The 13,768-nt window shown below is 40.0% G+C and overlaps 1 protein-coding gene across 1 annotated transcript in view; it reads right to left on the reverse strand.

Annotated features, from left to right (window-relative positions):
* Positions 1-3,240, reverse strand: part of prdm11 (PR domain containing 11) — a 183,148-nt gene extending 179,908 nt beyond the window's left edge. Inside the window, exon 1 of the mRNA XM_060838724.1 lies at positions 3,193-3,240. The gene's annotated coding sequence lies outside the window, so the exon portion shown is untranslated. The remainder of the gene's footprint in view (positions 1-3,192) is intronic.
* Between the last annotated feature and the right edge of the window lie 10,528 nt (positions 3,241-13,768).

Below are 13,768 nucleotides of genomic sequence, written 5' to 3' on the forward strand. Positions count from 1 at the left end.
AAACAACTCACCAGGACAAAGGACCCGATACCCAGCATGAGCAAAACCAATGTAGTGTACAAAATCCCATGCAAGGACTGCACAAAATACTACATAGGACAAACAGGAAGACAGCTAATGATCCGAATCCATGAACATCAACAAGCCACAAAACGATATGACCAGCTGTCCTTAGTAGCTACACATACAGATGACAAGCATCATGAGTTCGACTGGGACAACACTACTATTATAGGACAAGCCAAACAGAGAACAGCCAGGGAATTCCTAGAGGATCCACAGATTCTATCATCAAACACATCGACGTGGATCCAAAATACTGGCCACTGCAGTGGACAGCTGGAACTGACAACTGGAAGCGGCAGAGACAAACCGCTATAAATGCCAGAGGAAACAACACAGAAGCGCTTCACAGGAGGCTCCCAAGCACTGAGGATGTCACCTAGACAGGGGACGAAACGTCTGCAACACAAATTCCCAGCTCGGCGAACAGAACCACAACATATTGTTGAAGGTTAGGTCTATGTACTAAGAAAAGCACAAGTTGAATAACTGAGCAAATGCGTGACAGGTGACATATAATGTGGACAAATGAAAGCTTATCCACTTTGGTCACAAAAACAGGAAGGCAGTTTATTATCTGAATGGTGATAGATTGATAAAGGAGTAAGTGCAGCCAGTTGCTGAAAGTAAGCATGCAAGTCAGCAGATGGTGAAGACGGCAGTGATATGTTAGCCTTCATAATGAGAGGATTTGAGTGCAGGATCTAGGATATCTTGCTGCAGTTGTGCAGGGCCTTGGTGAGACCATGCCTGAAATATTGTGTAAATATAAGTATGTTGAGTTTAATGACAGTTTACAACAGATAAAACACACAAGTATGACAAAAACATATAATAACTACAAGAAACTCATTCCTTTCCAATAACTCTGCCTTCTTTTTAACAACTGGTTGATGCTGAGTGAGATTGCTCAACACCTTGTGGTCATATTAGATGCTGAGTTAAGCTTTTGATCACAAGATGTTCCATGACCAAGGCCACTTACTTCCTGAAGAAGGGCTCATGCCCGAAACTTCGAGTCTCCTGCTCCTTGGATGCTGCCTGACCTGAACTTTTCCAGCAACACATTTTCAGCACTTACTTTTGCCCAACTTTACCCTGTCTCAGCTCATCAGCTACTGAAATTTTCACACATGCCATTGTTACTTTCAGAGTTGACTATTTCAACGCATTCCTGGTAAACCTTGACACCATTTAATCTTTGTAATCTTGATCTTATCCAAAACTCAGTTTCTGTTTCCTAACTGTGCCAAGTCCCATTTACTTCTCACCTCATACTATATTGTTTCCTGCTCCAGCAGTGTAATTTTAAAAACAAAGTCTCATCCTAGCTTTCAAATGTCTCAAGAGCCTCCCTGTGTAATCATCTTTAGTATCCTCAATTGTTTGTTATTCAACCAATAGCAGCTGTGCCTTTAACTACCTAGGCCCCAGGGATTGGAAATCATTCCATCATCCTCTATTTCTTCTTCCTCCTTTAAGACATGATTTGGAATTAGAGTGGACAAAGTTAAAAATCACACAACACCAGGTTATAGTCCAACAGGTTTATTTCGAAGCACTAGCTCTCTAAGCGCTGCTTCTTCATCAGGTGGTTGTGAAGCAGGACCGTAAGACACAGAATTTATAACAAAAGATCACAGTCTCATGCAGCTGAAATGCTATATTGAACAAACCTGGATTGTTAAGTCTTTCATCTTTTAGAATGGTTTGCTGGTTTCAGTTCTTTAATATGTAAATCCCAGGACTTCTTTTAAGTCACATTCTCAAGATAAGTACATCTCCGCTCAGACAATGCCTTAAAATTGTGAGGTCAGAGTCTGTCTGTATATCAATCTTGAGTCAGACTGATTCTCTTTCCAAAGTGGAATTTACAGAATGTTACATGGATTGACTGCTTGCGGGTTCTGCATGAGACTGTAATCTTTTGCTTTAAATTATGTCTAATAGTCTTGTTTCACAATCACCTGATGAAGAAGCAGTGCTTCAAAAGCTAGTGCTTCCAAATAAAGCTGTTGGACTAAAACCTGGCATTGTGTCTTTTAAGACACTGCTTAGGTCATGCTTTGGGTCATCTCTCCTGTTATCTCCTTACTTGGTTTGATTTTAGTTGATAATCAGTCTGAATTACCCTTATTATATTAAAGGTGTTATATAAGCTTGTTATTTTTGTAGTTGAGTTTCCACAAAGAACTGCTGTTTAAAGAGATTGCGAGTCAAAATTTTATTGAATACAATAAATAGATTATGTTGCAACCATGTTTGTCAGAGTTAAATTGTCCTTTAGCCATCTGCTCTGCCTACAGCACTTTTAATATCATAGGCTTCCAGTATTTGCTCCCATAGTCCTAATGATAATGAACTTGCGCTCACTATTCTGTTCCTCAACTTCTCATAATCATAGCCTTACACTCACTGCCATTCCTCAAAAGCCTTGGCTTCCCAGTCATTGTCTTTCCCACTTCTACCTGCCACAGTATATAACACATGGAATTGAACTGATTTGAATTGAATGATTTATTGTCACTTGTATTTAACAAATAAACACAGTGAAAAGTATAATATGTTGCCATGCTCCTGTGCCATTTTGATCGACAGAAGATATTAAGATATAAGACTGAAATTAATATATAAGTAAAAACAGAGTTTATCATTCAAAGTTTGTGCGAAGATTTGTAGCTCGGGTGCTTGTTGTTGTGGTTCTGTTTGCCGAGCTGGAAGTTTTTGTTGTAAACGTTTCGTCCCCTGCAACAAAAACTTCCAGCTCGGCGAACAGAACCACAACAGAGTTTATCATCTTGTGCACTGCTCAAAGTTGGGATTGGTGGGGGATTTCCACAATGGATTCAGGGGCCAACAACACACCGGTATCACAGTCCATTCCTGGAGTACCAGTTCAGGCCTACCACATTGCTGCAGTTAAAGCTGAACATCTCCGATTCACGTGCCATGTCTGAGTACTTGGTTACTCTTCCTATTGTTATCCATTCATCATGTATCATTGGTCACCCGCTTTCAAACATTTGGAAGCACACAATCAATAGCTCTTGTACTCCTAACAGTCAACTCTACACACAGCAGGCTTCCAATATCTGTTTACTCACTAAGTAGTTGTAAAGTCCCACTTACTGATGTTCTTGAGATTTCATTCACAATGCTCCAGAGACCTTGTCACCGTACCTCTGAATCTCGACAATCAGTCTGCTGCTGCGCTCAATCTGAAAGTTCAATCTTTGCTAATTTTTCATGTTTCTTGAACACACTGAAAGTGGTTTCCTCCTTTAGCATTCTCAACTGTGACGAGTTCTCAGCCACTGTCGCTCACAATCTCAACTTATGATCTTGTGGTTACTTACTTTTCATCTCGGTAGCTACATTGTGGCCCTTGTCTCTCATTGGTAACCATTTGAATCTGGGAAAAAGACATGCAAGGTCTTTTACCTATCAGAAAATCTTGGGTTAAGTGCCATTCTGTGGTTTGTACACAAAATTTCAATTGACGTTTCACTGTAAAAAGAGTATTGCATTGTTGAAAGCATTAGATTTTGGACAAAACATTCAGTGAGGCTCTATTTGTCCACCTATTTGGGGAAATTATGCAAAGACTGCAAATTCTGTACCTGGGCACAATAAATTTCTTCATTAGTACCATCAGAAAAGTGATTATTCATCTTATTTAATAGTTGTTATAAATATTAGTATCCCTGTTAGTGGGCAGATGGTGATTTAATGGTACATCAATGGACGAGTAATCCAGAGCCCTATGCCATTGTTCTGAGGGCATGCATCCAAGTCCCTCCATGGCAGATAGTGGAATTTGAATTCAAAAAAAAGTCTGGAATAGAAAATTTGCCTATTGGTGACCATGTGACCACTGTCAATTGTCGTAAGAATCCAGCTGATTCACTAATATCCTGAAGGGAAAGGAATCTGCTGTCCTTTTCTGCTCTGGCTTCCTGAGCCACTGCAATGACCACTGAGGTGAGACGATAAACCAGTAAAACTTGGAAATTATAGTACTGGTCCAAACTGGAGTTCCACATTAAGATATACAAATTACCATCAGATAAGTTCTGTCATTTCCAAATTTTACTTTTTTTTTCCTTCTCCGGGCAGTGTGATAGTGCAAACTCTCCCCAATAGCATTAATTTGTCAAGGTATGAAAACCAGGAGAAAATAGCAGATTGGAATAACAGGGTGTGCAGAATACTGGAAGAGACACTACTAGAGCTGGAAATGGTAAGTTATTATGTGGGTTTGGACTAAGAGAGAAAGTAATAAAATCTAAATCAGGGCTACAATGTGAATGTGGAGAGTTTGGTAAGTGTGATTGGTGGGTTACATGAACAGAATGCCTATTGGAAAGTCGGTTGTATGTCTATAACAGAGACATAGCTCAAAGAAGCATAGGATATAGAATACATGCTATCCAGGAGAGAGATGAGAAATGATGAGGGAGCTGGCAGTATTTACTAAGGTAAACCAGAGGGGCCAAGGACAAAATATATATGACTACAGAATTGAGGAACAAAAAGAATTAATTTACATTGCTCATTGTAGTTTATAAGACATCAACTAGGGGAAAGATTGTAGAGGAATAAGTTTCCAAGGAATTTAGAGGTACAAGAACTATGGAGTGATAATAATGGGAAACATTTGTTATCCAAATGTAGACTGGGATATTAGTAAAGGACAGAAAAGGGCAAGTGTTCCTGGAGTAGGTTCAGGAATATTTTCAGTAAATTAGAAAAGAGGTATTGCTAGATCTGGCTCTTGCAGATGAGGTGGGCTAAGTCAATTGAGTAGAGGATAGTGATTATCATAAGGTTTTAGGGGTTCTGTGGAAAAGGGACAATAATTAACTGATTGAAACTTCAATGAGGTCAGAATGGATTTGACCTAAGTTGAAATTAAAGGTTGATGGTTAAAAATATAGAGATTAAGTTGTAGAAAAGAACGTGTGCTTAGGAGAGATGACAGTAAATAATACAATAAATAAAAATTTGGAGGAGACTTGAAAAAGTAAAAATGAGAAGCAAAGAGCAATTATGAAAAGAGACTGGTGGCTAACATAAAATGGAATCCAAAAATCTTCTATCATGATGTAAATAGTAAAAGGGTGGTAAGAAATGATTTAGACATAATTTTTAGAAAAGGAGATTTATGACTGTACATACTTGAATCTTTGCCCTCTCCATCAAGAATACCATTTTGGATACTGTTGGGGGCAGGATGCCTTCTCAGGGAAAAATAGCAGCAGCAGCCAGGTCTTCAGCACCATGACTGGCTCTGCTATAAAGCAGGGAATGGTAAAGTCAAAGCATGCAATTGTGATTAGAGACTCTCTATTCAGGGACACAGACAGGCATTTCTGTGGCTGCAAGCGAGACTTCAGTTTGGTGTGTTGCCTCCTGGTGCCAGGGTCAAGGGTATCTCAGAGCAGTTACAGCAAATTCTCAAAGAGGAGCATGAACAGCTGGAGGTCATTGTACACAGTACCAATGACCTAGATAGAAAAAGGGATGAGGCCCTGCAGAATGAATGTCGGGAATTAGGTAGGAGGTTGAAAAACAGGACCTCAAGGATAGTAATCTCTGTATTTCTCCCAGTGCCACTTGTTAGCAAGAGTAGGAATAGGAGGGTAGGGCAGATGAATGTGTGGCTGAGGAGCTGGTGGGGGGGATTCAACATTTTTGGATAATTCGGATCTCTGCTGTGCAAGTGGGACAGGTTGCATCTGAACTGTAGGGAGACTAATATCCTGGCAGGGAGATTTTCTGGAACTACTTGGGGGGAAAGATTGTAGAGGAACTGGCACCCGAAGCAGTAGTGAGATAAGAGAGAACATTGAGGCTGGTATAGAAGTTAAAGAGAGCAAGTTAAATTGACAAGGCAGGCAAGTGCCTGGCAGAGAACAAGGGATGACCGATTAATTAAATGCATTTATTTCAATGCTTGAAGTCAGATAAGGCGGATGAACGCCGGGCATGAATGGGAACATGAGATTGAGATATTAAAGCTGTTAAAGAAACATTGTTGCAGGAGGGACAAGACTAGCAGCTCAATGTTCTGGGATTAAGATGCTATAGAAAGGATAGAGGGAGGCAACAGAAGAGGGGGTATGTCTCGACAGCTTGTTTGAGTTTGTTGGAGGTCAGAGTCATGTTATGTTATGGCTGTACAAGACATTGGCAAGGCCACAGTTGGTATACTGCATACAGCTCTGGTCACCTTGCTATAGGAAGGATGTTATTAAACTGATGTGGAGGTGCTGGTGTCGGACTGGGATGGACAAAGTCTGAAGTCATATGACACCAGGTTATAATCCAACAGGTTTATTTAAAATCACACGTTTTTGGAACACTGCTCCTTTGTCAGCTCTCTGGAAGCATATGATTTCAAATAAACCTGTTGGACTATAATGTGGTGTCGTGGGATTTCTGACATCATTCAACTGGAAAGGATGCAAAAAAAGATTTACAGTGATGTTACTATGACTTGAGAGTTTGCATTATATGGATAGGCTGGGATCTTTCTTTCCTGGACTATAGGAGGCTGAGGGGTGACTTTGTAGAGGTTTATAAAATCATGAGGGAGATAGATAAGGTGAATATCCAAGGTTTTTTTCCACAGGGTAGGGGAGTCTAAAACTAGAGGGTATGGGTTTAAGGTGAGAGGAGAAAGGTTTAAATGGAACCCGTGAGGCAAATCTTTCATACAGAGGGTGGGTGCGTACTTGGAATGAGCTGCCAGAGGAACTAATAGATGCAGGTAGAGTTACAACATTTAAAAGACATTGAATGGGCACATGGATAGAAAAGGTTTAGAGAGTTATGGGCCAAAAGTGGACAAATGGGACTACTTCGGTTTAGGAAACCTGGTCAACATGGAGGAGTGGGACAAAGAGTCAGTTTGCATACTGTATGACTCTATTTATCTTTACCAAATAAGATGTGGCTGGGCCATAGTTAAAATAAAGCAATTGAAACATTGAAAAGTTTAAAAATGTTAAGGGAGTATTGGTTAAATACTAAAGTTGATAAAGCATTAGGACAGAAAAAGGTTAAGGTAATTGCAGACACACCAGCCCCAGTCTTATTGTCTTCTTAAGACATACAGGAAGTTGCTAGACGACTGGAAAATTGCATTGCAATTTCGTTGAATGCAGGACTACATGAAGAACATGATTAATAAAGCACACAGCATCCTAGACTTCACTCATGGGATTCTGGATTAGTGGTGCTGGAAAAGCACAGCAGTTCAGGCAGCATCCGAGGAGCAGCAAAATCAATGTTTTGGGCAAAAGCCCTTCATCAGGAATCCTGATGAAGGGCTTTTGCTCGAAACGTCAATTTTACTGCTCCTCAGATGCTGCCTGAACTGCTGTGTTTTTCCAGCACCACTAATCCAGAATCTGGTTTCCAGCATCTGCCGTCATTGTTTTTAACCTTCACTCATGGGGTATAGCATAGAAAAGCTAGAAAGTGGTGTTGAACTTGTACAAAACACTGGTCAGCCTCAATAAGAGTATTACATCCACATCTGGGCATCAAACTTTATTAAGAGTATGAGATTACCAGCAAGAGCATAGAAAAGATTCATGAGAATAATTCTAAGGATGAGGAACTTCAGTTTTATAGATAGTTTGGAAAAGTTGAGACTGTTTTCCTTTAAGAATAGAATATTGAGAGGAGATTTGTCAGGTATTCAAAATCATGAGGGATCTGGACACTGGGAGAAACTGTTCCTATCAGCAGAAGGATCATGAAAAAGAGAACACGGATTTGAGGTAATTGGCAAAAGAAGCAATGGGGACATGAGGGAAAAGGTTTTCATGCAGTGAATTGTTAGGATCTGATTGCCATGTCTGAGGCCGTGGTAGAGGCATTCAATTGAGGCATTCACAAGGTAATTGGATTATTAACTGAAAAGGGAGAATGTCAGTGAAATTAGGAAAAGATAGGAGAGTGGCACTTTAAATTGCTCTTTCAGGGAGCCAGCACAGAAAAACAGAAATTAGGTTTGTTCTGTGCTGTAAACACTCTGATTCTTGGATAAGGTATGTGCACTTTTAGTATGAAACTACATAATGAATTCAGAAAAAAAATTGAAATGAGAAAAAGTGGCTAAAATGGAAACAGTGTTTAACTTACTTGCTGGAGTTTTTTGAAGAAGCAATGAAAGGGTGCAGTAGGGTAATGCTTTTGACATGATATACTGTACATGGATTTCTAAAAAACATTTGATACAGTGCCTCACAACAGGCTTGTGAGAAACATTGTAGGTCATGGTATAAGAGGGACAGATTGGCGAAGTGACAAAAAACAGAGAGTAATGGTCCATGGATATTTTTTGGTCTGGACGAAGTGGTGTTTAGGGGACAATTTCCATGCTTACATAGGACAGTAAACATGGAAAAATTGTAAACTGTGAGTAGATAGTGTGGAACTCCAAAAGGCATTGACAACTTGGTGGAGTGGATAGATGTCATAGGTAAGGTTCAATTCTGAGAAGTGTAAGATAATGCACTTTGGTAGGAAGAACACTGAAAGACAATATAAAATTAGAGGGTACAACTCTAAAGAGGATGCAAGAGCAGTGGGACCTGGATGTATATATGCAGAGACCATGGAAAGTGGCAGGACAAGTAGAGAGAACTTGATCAAAGGAAGTGGAAGAAATGGAAACAACAAAAAAGGAAATTGAATAATTATAAGAATTGCAAAAACAGATAAGACTTGCAGAGAATATTTAGTAGAAAATGTCTTTAAAACTATCTAAAAGAGAAAAGTGCAGTGAAGAGTAATGCAGGCTCTTTAAAATCCAATGTGACTAAAGCAAATAAAAATAAATAAAATGCAGATTTGTATTTACTTTATGGTGGTCTTCACAGGAGAGAGAGACATTAATGTCCCTGGAACTTCGGGATGATAATAATAGTGAATAAAGAACTGGGACTCAGTAATTAATTAATGTAAGCAAGAAAACTGCATTAGAAAGAATAACTGCACTGCAGACTGTCAGATCTTTAGGAAATAGATATTCACAATCCCTCTTGCTCCCATTAGTTTAATTGTCTACCATTATCTAACCGGGTCTTGAAGGTGCAATAGCAGGTAAGACCAGAAGAAATAGGAACAGAAGTGGGCTGTTCAGCCTCACAAGCCTGTTGCACCATTCATTAAGCTTATAGCTGATTCAGCAATCCTCACGTCTACATTCCTGTATTTTACCCGTAAATAAGATCATAAGAAATGAGACTGTGGCTTCAGGCTTCAGTGCCACAGTGATAAACCCAGCTAACACTATAATTGCTTCAAAGCTATCCACTCTCAATGAAATTTCACACCCGTCACCACAAGGTAAAAGGAACCATTGAAGGCTACTTTATCTTGCACTCTGTGGCAGCTTGATCTGCCTGTGACAATATTGGTAGGAATAACCCTTGCAGAGACAAAGTCTCATCTTTACACTGAATATGTATTGTGTGGCACCACCACTGTACTGAATAGAGTAAATTCAGAACAGATCTAACAGCTTGAAAGTGGACACCTATAATACTGTGGTCCATCAGCAGTAATAAAATTGTATTCAACCGCAATCTGTAAGCTCATGACTCAACTCACTCCACCATTATAATCAAGCCTGGTTCAATGTGGACTGCAGCAGGACATGTCAAGAGCAGCAATAGGCATATCTAAAATTGAGGTGGTAAATTGTGAAGCTAAACACGCATATCAAAGAGTATAAGATGCATGTAGTGAACAGAGCTAAGCAATCCCACAAGCAACAGATTAGATAAAAGACCTGTAGACCTGCTATATCCAGTTATGAATGCTGGTGGACAGTTAAACAACTACCCAGAGGAGGAGACTCCACAAATATTCCTATCCTTAATGACAGAGGTGTCTAGCATAGCAGTGCACTTGCAACCATCAGCAGCCACAATTGTTGAGTGCATAATCCATCTCAACAGTCTCATGAAGTCTCCAGCATCACAGATGCCAGCCTTCAGCCAGTTTGCTTCAACATATATCAAGAAATGGCTGAAGGCACTGAATATAGCAAAAGACTTTCACACCATCCCAACCATACTGAAGATCTGTGATCCAGCATTAGGCCCCAGTTAAGCTGCTCAAATACATTTACAACACTGGAATCTACCCAGGAGAATGGAAAGTTATACAGGTATTTGCTGCCCACAAAAAAAGGACAACATCAAACCCCAATTACATTCCTTAATCTGCTCTTGATCATCAACAAAGATATAGAAGGTGTCATTGAAAATGCAATGAAGTGGAACTGAGGCAGCGATAACTTGCTCACTGATGTTTACTTTGGGTTCCAACTCCAATGATTCTCAAGGAGCTTAACACAATCCAGAGAAAGCAATGTTCTTAACTGGCATCCAATCTACTATCTTAAACATTCACTCCCTCCACCAATAGCACACAATCGCAGCAGTCTGAATCATGTACAAGATGTAGCACATTAATTAGCACTGCCAGGGACATGAGTTAGATTCCAGCCTTGGGCGACAGCCTATGTGGAGTTTGCAATTATCTGCATGGGGTTCCTCTGGGTGCTCCTGTTTCCTCCCACAGTCTAATGATGTACAGGTTAGGTGGATTGGCCATGCTAAACTGCCCCTTGGCATCCAGGGATGTGTAGGCTAGGTGGGTCATTTCTGGGAAATGCAGGGATAGGGTGGGTGGAATGCTCTTATTTGGTTCATGTGTTGAAGATGATTCAACAACTTAACAGGGCGGATAGAAATAAAAATTCCTCCAGTGGTGAAGTCAATGTCAATGAGGCATAAACTTAAACTTAGAACTAGGCCATTGAGGGTGATGTCAGAAAACACTTCTTCACACAGGGTGTTAGTGGAAATCTTCAACTCTTCATCCCAAAAAGCTGTTGAGGTTGGTGGAATTTCAAAACCTGAGAATGACAGACTTTTATAATGCAAAAATATGAAGGGATTACAGATGAGCTGTGATCTAATGAGGTACTAAATGGCCCATTCTTGTTCCTATTTATGAAACACCGACCAGCAGCTCAACTGAGAATCAACAACCATCCACTCAAGAAAATAAGATCAGAACCTATTTTCCTCTGGCTGATTCCTACATCTCAATTACAGATGATCATTATTTTTTAAAATGTTGTCTTTTTGTCTTTCTTGTTTTTTTTATTGCTGCTTTATAAATTCTTTTCCAGGGTTTCTTTCTCTACACTTGTGACTGCCATTTCACCTTTTACACTAAGTCATGTGTGCTAAGCTTGTGCAAAAAGCTGTATTATTGAATCAGGCAAACTGTTTTATTTTCTTGTAACTATTTAGTAACTTAGTTCTGGTTTTGTAGAAGTCAATACTCTATGCACTTCCCTTCGACACTATCCGCAATCACTTGCTAATATGTGTGATTGTCCAACTTGGAAATTCCATGTCACTGGTAGTGGATTCTATGGGCCCTTGTTTCCTGAAGGTGGAATTGGACCTTGGCTTTGAGATCCCTGGCATTCCTTTCTATGATTTCTTTCTACGCACTTCCATGTCCCTCAGTTGAATCACCACAGTAATTCCCCCAAAATAGTAACAGGTAACTATTCTGCCTTTGTATGTTGTTTTTCCCAATCTACATCACTTTAGCAATAATCCATATTAAATTGCACCTGCAACTAGGCTATTATGAGGTTATGTATGTTTTTTAAAGAAAGAGAATGTTACCTTTATTATTTAATGAACCAAGGAAAGAAGAGTGATACATTGAGATACAATTTTACAGTTCCCATTGTCCTCACCTACCATCCCACTAGCGTCCACATCCAAAGGATCATTAGCCACCATTTCTGATACCTCCAGCAGGATGCCACTACTAGACACATATTCCACACCCCTCTCCTGTCAGCCTTCCACAAGGACCATTCCTTCCGGGATACCCTGGTCCACTCCTCCTTCATTCCCAACACCTGTCCCTGCCCGATAGCTCCATGACACCTTCTACTGCAACCTACCTGTTTACTTCCTCCCTCCCCAGTATCCATGGGCCCAAACACACTTTCCAGGTGAAAGCAGTGCTTTACCTGCACTTCAGTCAAAAGTGACATCTCTCAGTCAAGTAAAAAATATTATCCTTCAAGTGAAGAATAGAAGTGATACCTCACTGGGATTCAGTGTCTGTAAGGGATATTGCTGGGAGAAAGACTGAATTCTTTAATTCTGCTCTTTCTGATAGGATCTTTAAAAGTGGTCTTATATATGTACATACCTTTAACCCCCTGTTTTTGTGTAATAAACTTACATTCTTAAAAGAACACTGATTTGATTATGTTCAATAACTAGCCACCACAGCGGGCGGCACGGTAGAAAAGTGGTTAGCACTGCTGCCTCACAGTGCCAGAGACCCGGGTTCAATTCCTGCCTCAGGCAACTGTCTGTGTGGAGTTTGCACATTGTCTGCGTGGGTTTCCTCCGGGTGCTCCAGTTTCCTCCCACAGTCCAAAAATGTGCAGGTTAGGTGAATTGGCCACGCTAAAATTGCCCGTAGTGTTAGGTGAAGGGATAAATGTCAGGGAATGGGTCTGGATGGGTTGCTCTTCGGAGGGTCAGTGTGGACTTGTTGGGCCAAATGGCCTGTTTCCACACTAACCAATCTAATGAAATAGAAAGAATTAAGCTTATAGCCAAACACTCTGTGATTGGATTTGTCCAGTTTTACTATCAGCTAGAATCATAGCAAAATATGGGCTTTTGACTGGATAGGGACATGTTGAAGTTAAGAGACATTCACCAATCTTTTAAAGAAACATGCATTTTGAAGAACCAAGCACAAAACAGGAAGAGTTGTTGAGAAGTATGACTGGAACAGAAACTAGACTGGGATTTAAAAATATCTTTGACTTTTCTGGGACTAGAAAATGTAACTGAATTATTTTAAGGTAGTGTTCATCTACACTTACTCCTCAGCACCACCAAATGCAGCCTTATTTTAAATCATTGGTTAAAGTTAGCAGATAGATTTAAAGTAGAAATAAAAGCAGGATCTTGGAAGAATTAAATGGTTAGAGTGATTAGCCAGCATTTTACCAGTGAGTCAGGAAATCACAATCTCAAGTTACCTGGGTATTAGGAAAATACAGGCTAAAATACAAGGACAATTTTATTGATCAAGGTTTCATGAAAGCATGATAAAATTTTGTTTGGCATGCCATACATTTGCTATTTATTCATTGACAGGGTGACGATGTCACTGACTTGGCCAGCATTTTTTGCCCATCCCTAATTACCCAGAGGGCAGTTAGGAACCAATCATATTGCCATGGGTCTAAAGTCACATACACGTCAGACCAGGTAAGGATGGCAGTTTCCTATCTTCAAGAATATTGGTGAATGGGGTTTTTCCCCAACAATTGACAATGGTTTCACGGTCATTATTAAACTCTTAATTCAGGTTTTTTGTTTGTTCTTGAATCCAGACTCCAACATCTACCAGGATGTTGATTTGAACGCAGGTCTCTAGATCATTACCTGGGTTCTATGGATTAATAGCTGAGCAATAATCGCCCTAGGCCATTGTCTTCCCTTCCATGTCAGATAGTGGGGAAACACCAACTATCAATTAATCCTGTTCCATTAGTTCTGATACCTGCCAAAGAACCATTTAGCAGCATCTTAATAGATTATGTAGGATCCCTAACTAG

The sequence above is a fragment of the Hemiscyllium ocellatum genome, chromosome 18 (genome assembly GCF_020745735.1).
Source record: "Hemiscyllium ocellatum isolate sHemOce1 chromosome 18, sHemOce1.pat.X.cur, whole genome shotgun sequence".
Lineage (NCBI taxonomy): Eukaryota > Metazoa > Chordata > Chondrichthyes > Orectolobiformes > Hemiscylliidae > Hemiscyllium > Hemiscyllium ocellatum.